The sequence below is a fragment of the Rhinatrema bivittatum genome, chromosome 2 (genome assembly GCF_901001135.1).
Source record: "Rhinatrema bivittatum chromosome 2, aRhiBiv1.1, whole genome shotgun sequence".
In the NCBI taxonomy this organism is placed as follows: domain Eukaryota; kingdom Metazoa; phylum Chordata; class Amphibia; order Gymnophiona; family Rhinatrematidae; genus Rhinatrema; species Rhinatrema bivittatum.
In genome coordinates this window covers 120,669,845-120,682,661 of record NC_042616.1, presented here as the reverse complement: position 1 = coordinate 120,682,661, position 12,817 = coordinate 120,669,845, and the positions used below count along the sequence as shown (strand labels likewise).

At 40.8% G+C, this 12,817-nt stretch overlaps 1 protein-coding gene across 1 annotated transcript in view; it reads right to left on the bottom strand.

Annotated features, from left to right (window-relative positions):
• The window catches only part of PARD3 (par-3 family cell polarity regulator), a 1,467,145-nt gene that overhangs the window by 991,844 nt on the left and 462,484 nt on the right, over positions 1 to 12,817 (bottom strand).

The window sequence follows — 12,817 nt, the reverse complement described above, 5'->3', positions numbered from 1 at the left end:
AATGCACTTCCAATTCCACAAGAGATATCTTGCAACAAAAAGATCTAAGCCCGAAGTGAAATTTAAGAAAATGTCACGAAACTGCATGGAGGAACTTCCAAGTTTCGAAAATTAACGACTCTGTAGAATAAGGGGAAGGGGAATAGAGGAGCATGGAATTTTGGCAGTACCGGCGAGGAATGAAAATATGGCAGATCTGACTTAATCCCCTAAAAAGATTGAAGCAGTCAAAGAGATCATGAGCAAACTAGGAGCCACAAATATATAATCGCATTGATGTTAAACTCAAAAATGCGGTGGATAAGGTGGCCCAGCTGGTATCCACAGTGGGAGAGACGTCAGCCAGGCTAAATGACAAGGAGAAACAGGAGAGTTTGAAAGCTCTCTCACACTGGCTAGACAAAAAAATAATCAACTTTTATTGAATACTCAAATAAGATTCTGCTAATAAAACAGAATTATTTGGAGAACCGCAGATCCAGTAACTTTTATTTTTATTATGGCTGTTGAAGATGTTGGACATTTCCATTTCTACAGAAACACAAGATAAATCGTGTTCTCCAGGATTTGGCCCCAATTCCAGCGGAGAATGCAAAATCCAAAGCCATCACTGGGCACCTTATTTATGATCTAGCAAGAATAACTAAAACAATGAGAAAATGGAAGCCAGTTAGTACTGTGAAAAGGGGAACTTTGTATCGTACCCATTGCAGGGGACCAGAGGTTGAACCATATAAGGACAGTTTCTGAGAGAGAGGAGGGTTGATTAATTCCTTAGCTGGATGCGATGTTTGAGGTTTGAAAATACAAGTAATGATAAGAGGCTAAGCAAGTACCGTACATTTTCTGAGCTCAAGGTTACAAAAGCACACAGCATATACTTTGGGTGAAACAACTTTCAGATTCTGTCTAATCACTATAGGAGGTCTCAGATTTCTCATTAGTCAACACAACATACCAGCTAGCTTCCTCGTGAACAATGTTTCCATGAATGTTCATGAGCTGTCATCTCCAAAAAAGGAAACAAATCTTTGCCACCACATATTGGGGCAGATCTTCAAACCTGCGCGCGGGCGTAGATTTGTTCGCGCAACCCGGTGCGAACAAATCTACACCCAATTTTATAACATCTGCGCGCATGTTATAAAATCCAGGGTCAGCGCGCGTAAGTGGGGTGCACAATTGCGCAACTTGCACGCGCCAAGCCACGCAGGCTTCCTCCGTTCCCTCCAAGGCCGCTCCGAAATCGGAACGGCCTCGGAGGGAACTTTCCTTCCGCCCCCCCCCCCCCCCACCTTCCCCTCCCTTCCCCTATCTAACCCGCCTCCCAGCCCTATCTAAACCCCCCTACCGTTATCGTTGAAGTTACGCCTGCCCCCGGCACGGCGGCTGTTCTGGAGGCCTCAGTCCTGCCCCGGAACGCCCCCGGGCAGGTGCCCCAGAACGCCCCCGGGCAGGTGCCCCGCCCACAGCCGCGCTCCCAGAATGCTCCTTTTACAGAGCCCCAGGACATACGCGCGTCCTGGGGCTTGCACACACTGCCGAGTCTATGCAAAATAGGCTCAGCGCACGCAGAGGCAGATTTTCTTGGGTTACGTGTGTAGCCTTTGAAAATCTGCCCCATTATGGGGTTTTTTTCAGATAGATAATGTCTATAAAGATGGATCTAACATAAAATAAGCATGACAAGCTGCAAAGTGGAAAGGTTTGGCGAGTATAAAATCTATCTCCTAATTCTAAACGTCATGGGCTCTGCATCCTGATGCGTAAGGTGCCTTCTATTAGAGTTAAGAAAAAGTTGACTGATCCAGAGGGTCCACATGTAGCACTGGAATGTCCTTTTATTGAATTTATTCTAGTAAGTGTTTATGGTCCCAATCAAGGGTGAAGTGTTTAAATCCCACGTTAAAAAGAATTTCCCACTTTCAATGAGCGAGGAATATAACCGAAAAAGTTAATTCCTTGATTAGGACCCCTAGGGATATATTGTATATCTAGAGAGAGAGAGAGACTCCAGTCCAGTAAGGATTACACTTATTTTCCCGTGAGGCACAACATATAGTCATATTGACTATTTTTTGTGCTCCCTAGTTTTCTCCCCCTCTCTGGGTACATAGACATATCAATGAGCTACCTTTCTGATCATCCTATAGCTGAATCATTAAAGATTTGTCAATTTCAAGGAGCACAAATGCCCTGGAAAATTAATCTTTCCTTGCTGGTAAACAATTTCTGCAAAATAACAGAATGCAAAAATTCTTAACCATCCACAATTCCTAGGACTATGTCCCATGCTGCTATGGAAGACTCAAGGCTGTTCCCCAGGAAGAGATCATAAACCTCATGAGCCATGCTAAAAAGGGAGAAATCTTTAGAAAATTACATTCACACTTTAGAGAGATTTAACACATGCTCCCGCAAAATATAAAAGCTACTCTCTAATTACACGGAGGAATTATAGTACTTATAAATTAATTAAACTGAAAACGTGCACTTCTCCAAATAAAACTTTTACAGGTATGGGAACAATGCCAGTACCTTGAAGACTAGATTGAAGAAAAATCAACAGATGCTAACAGGAATTTGGTGTGGTACTGAAGAACATGCAAGCCTTCTTTCAGAGATTAATGAGACTTATTTTAGGCACTTTTTAAAGCTTTATTTTTTAAGCAGAGAAAGCTGTGCTTTAGAAGGATTAATGAATATTTTGGGGAAATGAGGCTTCCAGGGCTATTTGCTAAGCCATTTCACTCATTTACAGAGACTATCAAGCTATAGGAGATCTAGAAAGCTCTGGCTAGCCTTCCACTGGGCAACAGTCCAAAACCAGGTGGCTTTCATACAGATTTCTAAAAAAAAGTAGTGTTATCACTTTTCTCCTTATCCATTGGAGCTATTTAATTCTCTGGGGAGGCTGTTCAGATAGTCTTACTTATGTTATAATCACTATAATCCATAAGAATAGGGAAAATAGGACAGTGTAACTTAGGGTCCATACTATTTCACTAAAACAAAATACATGTGATCAACTAATGGTCAAAGTGTTGCAGCAAGAGTCTAAAATATAATGCCAAACTTTATTGGATGGGATCAAAAACAGGTTTCATAAAAGGGTGATATTTTATTTCAGATACTCACAGTATTCATTTTAATACATTTAGAATATGCAAAATATCACAGAAGCAGTCCTTACGTTACAGGAAGACAAGGGTAAGTTGGCCCTTTTTTTTGTTGTTGTTTTTTTCTGATACAGCCCCTATATTCATATATACTTGCCATAGTTACACCTAGTGGGTTTCTCTTTCCTTTTTTTCTATTCTGAATGAAACTAGTCTGGCCTGCCTCCTTTCATCTCTCCTGTCTAATCCTGATTACAGAGGCATTCACTCAGAAAATAAGATTAGAGTCAGATATATCTGGGTTTAAATTTAATAGGGGAAAAAAATTCACATTATGCAGATGATGTTTTCTTCCTTATAACCAAAATCAGGGTTTCAGCCCCCTGTATCTTAGCGATATTAACAGACATTGGTAGAGTTTCAGGTTTTGAAATTAATTATCAGAAATGATTCCAGTAGGGAAAGCTGACTAGCTCAGTTCAAAGTGGTTTGGAGGGGGGGCTTAGATATTTAGGAATTAACATACTCAGATATCTTGTATTTGTACAAGCTCAATTATGCACCAGTGCTTCAGAAAATGTATGCTCAAAGATTAGAACCATCTTGGTCAGGCAAGATTATTTACTTAATATCATCAGATGAATGTTCTTCCTAAATGCGCATATTTACATAGTATAAACACAGAAACATGAAGGCAAATAAAGACCATAAAGTCCATCCGGTCAGCCCATCCACATCTCCCAATCCACTTTTTCTCAACCTCAAAAATCCTCTGTGCTTGCCCTTTACTTTCTTGAATTCTGATAATATACTTGTCTCACTACGTCCACTGTGAAGCTGTTCCATGTGTCCACCACCCTTTCTGTAAATAAATATTTCCTAAAATTACTCCTGAGCTTACCATCTTTCACCCTCATCTATGAACCCCTCGTTCCATAGCCTCCTTTCTGTTGAAAGAGGCCTACTTCTGGTTTTATTTTTTTTTTTTATTCCTTGGAGTTATTTAAATATCTATCATATCTCCCCTTTCCCTCAGGGTATAAATGTTTAAGTTCATCCCAATATGGTTTATGACGAAGACTGCTGACCATTTTATAGCTGCCCTCTGGTCCGACTCCTTCCAGTTTATATCCTTTTGAAGGTGCTCCCTCCATAACTGTAAACAGTCCAAATAAAGACTCATGAGAGAGACTTATACAGAGGCAATTATCACCTTATTTTTCCTGTTAACTATTGATCATCTCCTATGCATCCAAGCATCCATCTTGCTTTTGCCATCACCTTATTCACCTGTTTGGACACCTTAAGATCATGAGACACGATCATCCCCAGATCCCACTTATTTTGAGCACAGAACTTCACCTCCAATACTGTATTGCTCTATTTGATTTTTCAATTCAGATGCATGACCCTGCATTTTTAGCCTTAAATCTTAGCTGCAAAACTCTAGAAAGGAAGAGGAGTGGAGAGTGGAGGAGTGCTTAGTGGTTAGAGCAGCAGGCGGAGAATCAAGAAAAGGCAGGTGCCAGCTCTGTGGATGCAGTGGGTGCCTGAGCAACCCCAATACTGAAAAAACCCTTTCACTGTGTCCAGGGAGGAGTAATTTGTGCTGAGTTTAGCACCAATAAAATATATATGAAGAGAGGAAAAAAATGGAGTTACCACACAACTGTACAAAGAATCAAAACTGCATTCAAAACGTATTCTTACTTTAAGAATGTCCCAAACAAGGTTTAACACTGCAACCTTGGTAAATGTCATTTAATTAATAATAGACCTAAAATTCTTCTGGCATCATAAATGATTACACAACTCAGATCTTCTATCACTGGTCAAAAATACTCCTTATAACATTCTTCAAAAAACATGTTCAAATTAAATAAATGACTATAATAATAATAAAAGGACTATAGTAATACTTCAAACATAGCAATTCAACATATAAACTTTTGATGTACTAACAATTTATAACTTGGTAAGTTTTTTTTAAAAAATCAACCCATATACCAATATTAAAGAGTTGCTCAGCTTGATCTCATCTCCTTAAAAGCCAAATGAAGTGTTACAGTACTTATCTTGAACAAAAATGCTGAAGTCCAGCTGAATGACAAATACTGTAAGCCAGACAACTGCAGCAATTTTTTCTATTTTCTTTTGTCATTTTCATTCACACGGTGTTTAGAAAAAGAGATGCCGATGTAACCATCGTTTCTCCTGGAAGGCTTCTTCAGGGCAAATTCATTCTCTTTCAGGTCCTCACTTCAGCAGTCTTTTACTGATTGAATAAAGACTGCTGAAGTGAGGACCTGAAATATGAAAAAAGTGACTTTGCCCTGAAGAAGCCTTCCAGGCAAAATGATGGTCACACTGGCATCTCTTTTCTAAACTGTGTGAATAAAAATGAAAACAGAAAAAGCTGCTATAATAGATTGGTTTGCAGTATTTCTAGCATTCAATTGGACTTCAACATTTTTGTTCAAGAAAAGTGCTGCAACTATTCGCATTTTTAAAGACAGCATTTGGCTTTTAAGGAGATGTGATCAAGTTGAACTATTCTAATATTGGTGTGTGGGTTAATATTTTCAATTCATTGCCAAATTATAAATTGCCAGTGTATCAAACGTTTATATGCCGAATTGCTATTTTTGAAATAGTAATATAGTCTAAATGACATTTTCACTTCTTTACTGTGAATACATTTTTTCAATAATTGTATAAAGACTTTCTTGCCCAGCGATTATAAGATCTGAGCTGTGTAATCATTTATGATACCAGTACAATCTTGTCGTTTTCTCCTTGAGCTTAACAATCAATCATTTTGAAAAGTTGGCTCCCATGCAAGGAAGCAAGGTTTCAAATCCAGCTGCACTCCTTGTGATCATTGGAAAGTCTATTGCCCCAGATACAAACTTAGAAGGTGGGCCCTCTGGAAGCAGGGAAATGCCTACTTTGACTCAACGCAACTTGACTTGTGCTACCAATAAAAAGGTATGAACTAAATCTAAATAAATAAAAACAGATCATTGCACAAGCTAATTCCTCACGCTTTCGTACCTTCCAGGATATCTATACAGTTGCAGATTTTAGAATCATCTGCAAAAAGGCAAACCTTTTCCAGTTACCCTTCTGTAATATAGCTGACAAAAATGTTGACGAGAACCAAGCAGAGGACATCCCTGCAGCACACCATTCATCAACCCCCTTTCCACTGAGTGAAAGTCATTTACCATTACCCTCCCACTCAACCAGTTTCTAACCCAGCCAGTCCATACATAGGATGCTCAGTTTCTTTGTAAGTTAACTATGTGGAAATGACAGCAGACAAAAAACAAAATGGCTAATCCAATCTGCCTAGATAGATATTCATAGCTGTAACTGCTACTCCATGCTGGTTACCCCACATTTAATTGAAAGCACAATGCAATCAGTTCAATGGACTAAACTACCACATCGAGCAAGTTACTCCAAAGTTTCATTACCATCCTCTTGCCTCTAGGGATCCTCTATGCTTATCCCATACATTTTTTAGTTCTGTTATTTTAGTCTCCACCACCTCCCTCAGCAAGGGCATTTCAGGCATCTACTAACCTTTCTGTAAAACATATTTCCTGATGTTCCTGGAGTTTCATATTATGATCTCTTGTCCTATAAAGTCCATTCCATTGCAAAAAGTTTGCATATTCTGCACTATCAGCAACTTTCAGATATTTACAAATCTGTGTCTTATCCCCCCCCCCACACCCCCATTTCACCTCTTCTCTAGGTTATAGATATGGTTTTTGATGCAGATCCCACACCATTTTGGTTGTCTTTCTCTGGACCATCTCTAGCCTATATCTATCCTTTCTGATATATGGCCTTCAGATCTGAATATAGTATTTTAAGTGAGGCCTCACCAATAGGAATGTGCAATCGATTTTCCTGAATTAGGCAATGTCAACGAAATTGCCTAATTTGGAATGGTTCGGAAGAACCGAAAAACGATTAACTTTTTTCTGAAATTTCGGATAAAATTCATTTTTGAGTTAGTGCGCGCTAACTTCCGATAATGCGCACTAACCCATAAATCAGGGCCCCCCCACAAAAAAAAAACCCTAACCATGGGAAAAATGAAATTCCTGCGGGGAGGGGTCCCGAAACGAAACCAGACACGAAAATCTTTACCCAAAGCACATCTCTACTCACCAATGACCTGTGCAGAGGCATTATTTCCTATTTTCTACTTCTTATCCTCTCCCTGTGCACCCAAGAATCTCACTAGCTCCAGCCACCATATTATCATAGTGTCTCACCAACTTCAAAACTGATACAATCACCTCAAAGTCCATTTCCTGGTTGGTGCACATCCATTTTTCATCTCCAATCGATTACTGCGCTCTTGGATTTCAGCGCTGAACTGTTACTGCCAAGCACTAAACCACTCCTAGAGCTTTCTTAGGTCACCTCTCATTCTGTCTGCTCCCTCAGGACACTCCTGGGGGAATTCTGCACACAAAAAGTTAAAATTCTGTGCACAAAAACTTAAAATTCTGCAAACTTTATATTGGTCAAAATAACACAATTTACGTGACACTTTAAGTAATTACATTTTAAATTAATACAGAAAAAAGTTATTACTTAAAGATGCAGAATTTTAAATATTTTGAGCAGAATTTCCCTAGAAATTCACTGTAAGAATGTCCCTTCCACTCGCTCTCCCTACTCCCCTGGCCACTTTGCCCTCTCAGGCCGCAACACCTCCACCTGCCGGTATCTCTCCCCTTCACCTCTAGGCTCAACCTCCCCTTCCACTCTATTGCAAGTAGCAGATTTTGACCCTGTTTTCAGTACTGCCCCTCACACAGGCTCCCTCTGACCCTCCCTCTCTCACACACATGCTTCCTCTCTCTAATACACATACACACACCCTCATACAGGCTCCCTCACTCTCTCACACACACACACATCCCCTCATACAGGGCCCTCTTTCTTGCATACACCCACACAAGCTCCCTTTCTCTCTCACACACATACATCCTCACACAGGCTACCTATGTCTCTCTCTCACGCATCCCTTCACACAGGGTCTGTCTCACACATACACAATCCCTTCACACAGGCTAGCACCATCACATAAGAACATAAGAAAATGCCATACATGCGCTCCCAATCTCTCATACACATTCCTTCACAATCTCCTCATATAGGCTCCCTCTCTCTGAAACCCACACTCAAGCATCCCCCCACCCACCCTCTCTTACCTCCCATGCTCTCACACCCTCCTGCTCTCTCTCACCCTTCCCCTCCCCTCATATAGGCTCCCTCTCTGAAACCCACACTCAAGCATCCCCCCCCGAACCCGCTCTTGCCTCCCATGCTCTCTCTCACCTTCCCCTCCCCCACACCCCCTCCCCTCTCTCACACACACACACAGAGAATACCCCCACGCTCTCTCTCACATCCTCCCCTCCCCTCTCTCACAGACATTCTCTCTCACCGGCATGCTGCAAACAGCACGTCCTGCGTGTGCTGCGGGACACGCTTCGTTTGCGGTGAAGATGAAGGCCCGGGCGCGCCGTTTGCAGCACACAGGGGCCTTCCTTCTTCACTGCGGCACACGGGGGCCTTCCATTTCACTGCGAACGGCGCGCCTGGGCCTTCATCTTCGCCACGAACGGAGTGCAGAATTCCCTCAAGTCTAAGGGGTATAAGTTTGGTTGCAGATCTGCATGTCCTCCACAAAAAGAAATTTGATTTATTTACTCAAAGTAATTTGATAGCTCTGGGTTATCAGAGTAGGTTACAATTAAAATGTTCTTGTCCCTCGCAAAACTGAACAGAATCAGTCCCAAGCACAATCAATAAGATATTCCAATAATGGGGAAGAATAGTAGCCCCTAAGAAGGAGCGAGGAAGGAGTGGAGACTGCCAGCCATTTAGTTCCATCGGATGTGGCAATGGTGAAACTGAGTGAAACAGATTGGTCTCCTCCCACCAGCCAGGCCTTGCCAATGTCATCTTCTTGCACTCCATCTATTTAGGTCAGGACCCTGCGGTGTGCGGCCACCTGCATACAGCCAAACCCATGTATCAAGATCAGTATTCTCAATTTGCCAAAGAAGAAGGGATGAATGCGTCTACTGAATCTATTAGTGTATTCGTGGGCAGCTCACTTATCAAATCTAAAGGTGAGACTTGGCATAGATCTGCCTCAAACGTGGTTATCATTGGAGAAATATCAGCCAAATTATATGGATTTTATGGTGTTCTTGACACAACACTCCTCATTCATGCATCGAGGAGGATCAAGAGACCCATTGTCATGATTTTGCACATATTAAAGTTCTGACTGTGTTTTCTGGTATTTGAAAATCACGTGAGCTCTCCACATCTATTTCTTCTCTCAGAAAAAATTCTACTATGTTGAGAAACAAGCTAGCAAATTACAACAGAGTGTGGGAAAGACTTGGTATGTACTAAATGTGATGTTCTCTTGCTCATTAAAATCTGACCTATGGGTATGCTATTTAATAAATGACATACATTCAAAGGTCAGTATTCAAAGGGTTTATCCAGCTAACTTTTGGAAGTAACCAGATATAACCCAGTGTTTAAAATCTAAAATTTCTCCCCTGTTCACCAGCTAAATTTTATCTAGACACATGGGGGAATTCCTGAAGTTTTCACTTATTGAGTTAGTGCTGATATTCAGAACTAGCCAGTTATCTGAGTAACTCTGATCAAATAGCTGTCCTAAATTTACCCAGATAACCAAAATAAAAAGAAAACCCTAGCAGCTGAGGCAACTGACCCCCCACCTCACCCCTGACTCCCCAAGATATAAAAAATTATAGCTGGCCAAGCAATATTGATCCTCCCTCATCTCCAACCTTAAAAAAAAAAAAAATAGAGATGTAGTAAATCCTGACCCTCGCAAGTATCCCTGAAGCCCAACGGAAGAAGGAAAAGCTTTTACCTTCTCATGCTAGGCTGAATATTTAAATGCCAGTACAGCTAACAGCTCCAAGCATTTAATGTGCATTAATTCACTCACTTCAGGAAGAACAGGCCATTTCCTAATCACAACTCACTTCTCAATGGGGATTGGCCCCTTCACTGACAAGGAAAGAATAAATCCCCACTCAGTAAATTCTGAATGGAGATTGGTCTATTACCCCCGGAGAGAATTGAATGAATGAGTACTAGAACTGGAAGCTGTAGCTGTATGGGCACTTAATACTCAGCCCTGTGTGAGAAGGTAAGAGTTTCTCCTGCTGGGATTCTGGAGGATGGGGAATTTTCCACACCCTTTTTTTTTTTTTTTTTAAGGTAGTAGATGGAAAGAGGATCAGTATGGCTTGACCTGCTACAGTTTTTCATACCTTGGGGAGCAGAGTGTGGGGAAATGGCTCTGCTTACTCTTGGATTCTAGGTCGATATGCAAAGCCCACTGAGCAGTAAAGTTAGTCTAAGAACTTTATCCAGTTAACATTATTTAAGTATATTCAGTGAAACCTTTACTTAGTGAAATGCCACTGAATATCTAGGTTGTGATGGGCCGATTATCATTGGCTATTAGATTAACTATGCAGTTAGATTAACTATGCAGTTAGTGTAACTGAGTTCAAAAAAGGTTTGGATAAGTTCTTGGAGGAGAAGTCCATTAACTGCTATTAATCAAGTTTACTTACGGAATAGCCGCTGCTATTAATTGCATCAGTAGCATGGGATCTTCTTAGTGTTTGGGTAATTGCCAGGTTCTTGTGGCCTGGTTTGGCCTCTGTTGGAAACAGGATGCTGGGCTTGATGGACCCTTGGTCTGACCCAGCATGGCAATTTCTTATGTTCTTATATCCTGTACCATTATTATGAGTTTAGTATATTAAAGTGTACCATTTATAAATTATGTATTACGAGTGGTGCTGCGACTTGCTTTCTCTTTCTCATTATCTAAATAAAGTTAATGAAAACACTGAAACCACAATAAATATATCAATTAAATGCATCAAATCTGAATACTGCTTTGGGGCCTGAATATTTCAGCAGTTTACTCTCAACAGGCATTTGATCTTACCTTTTATTCTTAAAGATTATTTCTTATGTGAACAAGATGGATAGTTTTGAAAGCCCATTGCATTAAGTATAAATTATTTTAATCCATTAATACTACTACTACTACATATCACAGCACTGTACAACACATTAGAGACAGTACCACCTTGGTAGAGTTTACAATCTAATCGGACAAACATATTGGGCAAAAGATTTGGGAATTTCATTTTAAAAAATGGTTCAAATTCTTAATACAGCTGTAAGTAGGACAATCAGAGTGTGAGGCAGTATCTCTAGTGTTCCTCTATTTACTGGTGCAGGACCAAGCTAGATGCCTGGTCCACCTTAAATTCCCTAAGGAGAGTATGTTTTATGGGAGGGATCCTGCGGGGCAGATGGGGCTCAGAGGGCGTAACCAGAAACTGGGGAATAAGAGCTGGGATCCGGGTGCGGATAACCAGACCCAGGTCCCCGAGAAGAAGGAAGCTCCTGTGCGTAACACTGTCCAAACACCGGGCTGAGATGAAGCAGCACAATTGTGAGTAGGGAGAGAGCACAGTGTCTGAAAGTAAAGTCAGTCTACTGTTGTGTATATAACTGAAGCTGTGAATAAAGTTCATGTTTTCAGAAAGGCTGGAGTTAGACAATTTCTGTCTCCAGGCCTGTGGGAATCACCACTCTATCCTACAGAGAAGTTAAGATTTAACAGCAGTCTCAAAAAGGTGGGGTTTTAAAGTGAATTTGAATAAGGTCAGAGATGCATGATACACCAATTCAGAAAGACTAATCCAAACTTACAGTGCAGCCAGGTGGAAAGCACAGAGCTGGGAGATTACAACTGAAGAGAAGGATGACTTGCCTGATCAACAGAATTCACAAATTGGGATGTATGTAGAAAGAGGAAAAAAAGAGAAGAGATAGTGGTGAGCTGAAGAGTAAAGGTTCTTGTAGTTAAGAGGAGCTTGAACAGCATGCGGAAATGGATAGGGAGCAAATGTAGAGTTTAGTGAAAGAAAAGTCATGCAGCTGAATTTTTGAGAGACTGAAGTAGAGAAAGAGGGTTCACTGGAAGACTTCGAGGAGTAGGTTGCAGTAAGCTGAAGGTGAAGAGAGTGTGGATAAGGGTTCTGGTATTGTGTTCAGAAAGGAAAGGATGCATTTTGGTGATATTATAGAAAAAAACAACACATTTTAGCAGTGTTTTGGATATTTGCAGAAAAGGAGAGGGGGACAGAGGATGATAGCATTATCAACAGAAACTGAAGAGAGAGGTAGAGGGGAAATGGGTTTGGGAGGAAGATAAGGAGTTGAGTTTATGGTGGTGCTGGGACATCCAGGCAGCAATATCAAACAATCAGGCTTAGATGGGACTGGTTTCATAATGAAATTTTTTAATATAAAGAGGTAAATTTGATAATCATCAGCATATAGATGATATTGAGAGCAATTGTAAGAGATCAGAGCACCAAGGGGATTAGAATAGAGAAAGAAGAGATGAGAGCCCAGGACAGAGCCAAGATGCACACCAATTGATAGTAGAATGGTGGCAGAATATCCACCAGGGGTCAAATGAAAAATGGGATGGGAAAGGTAAGAAGAGAACCAAGAAAGAATGAAGTTATGCAATTCAAGTGAGAACAGAGTATCAAGGAATAGATAGTTAATCG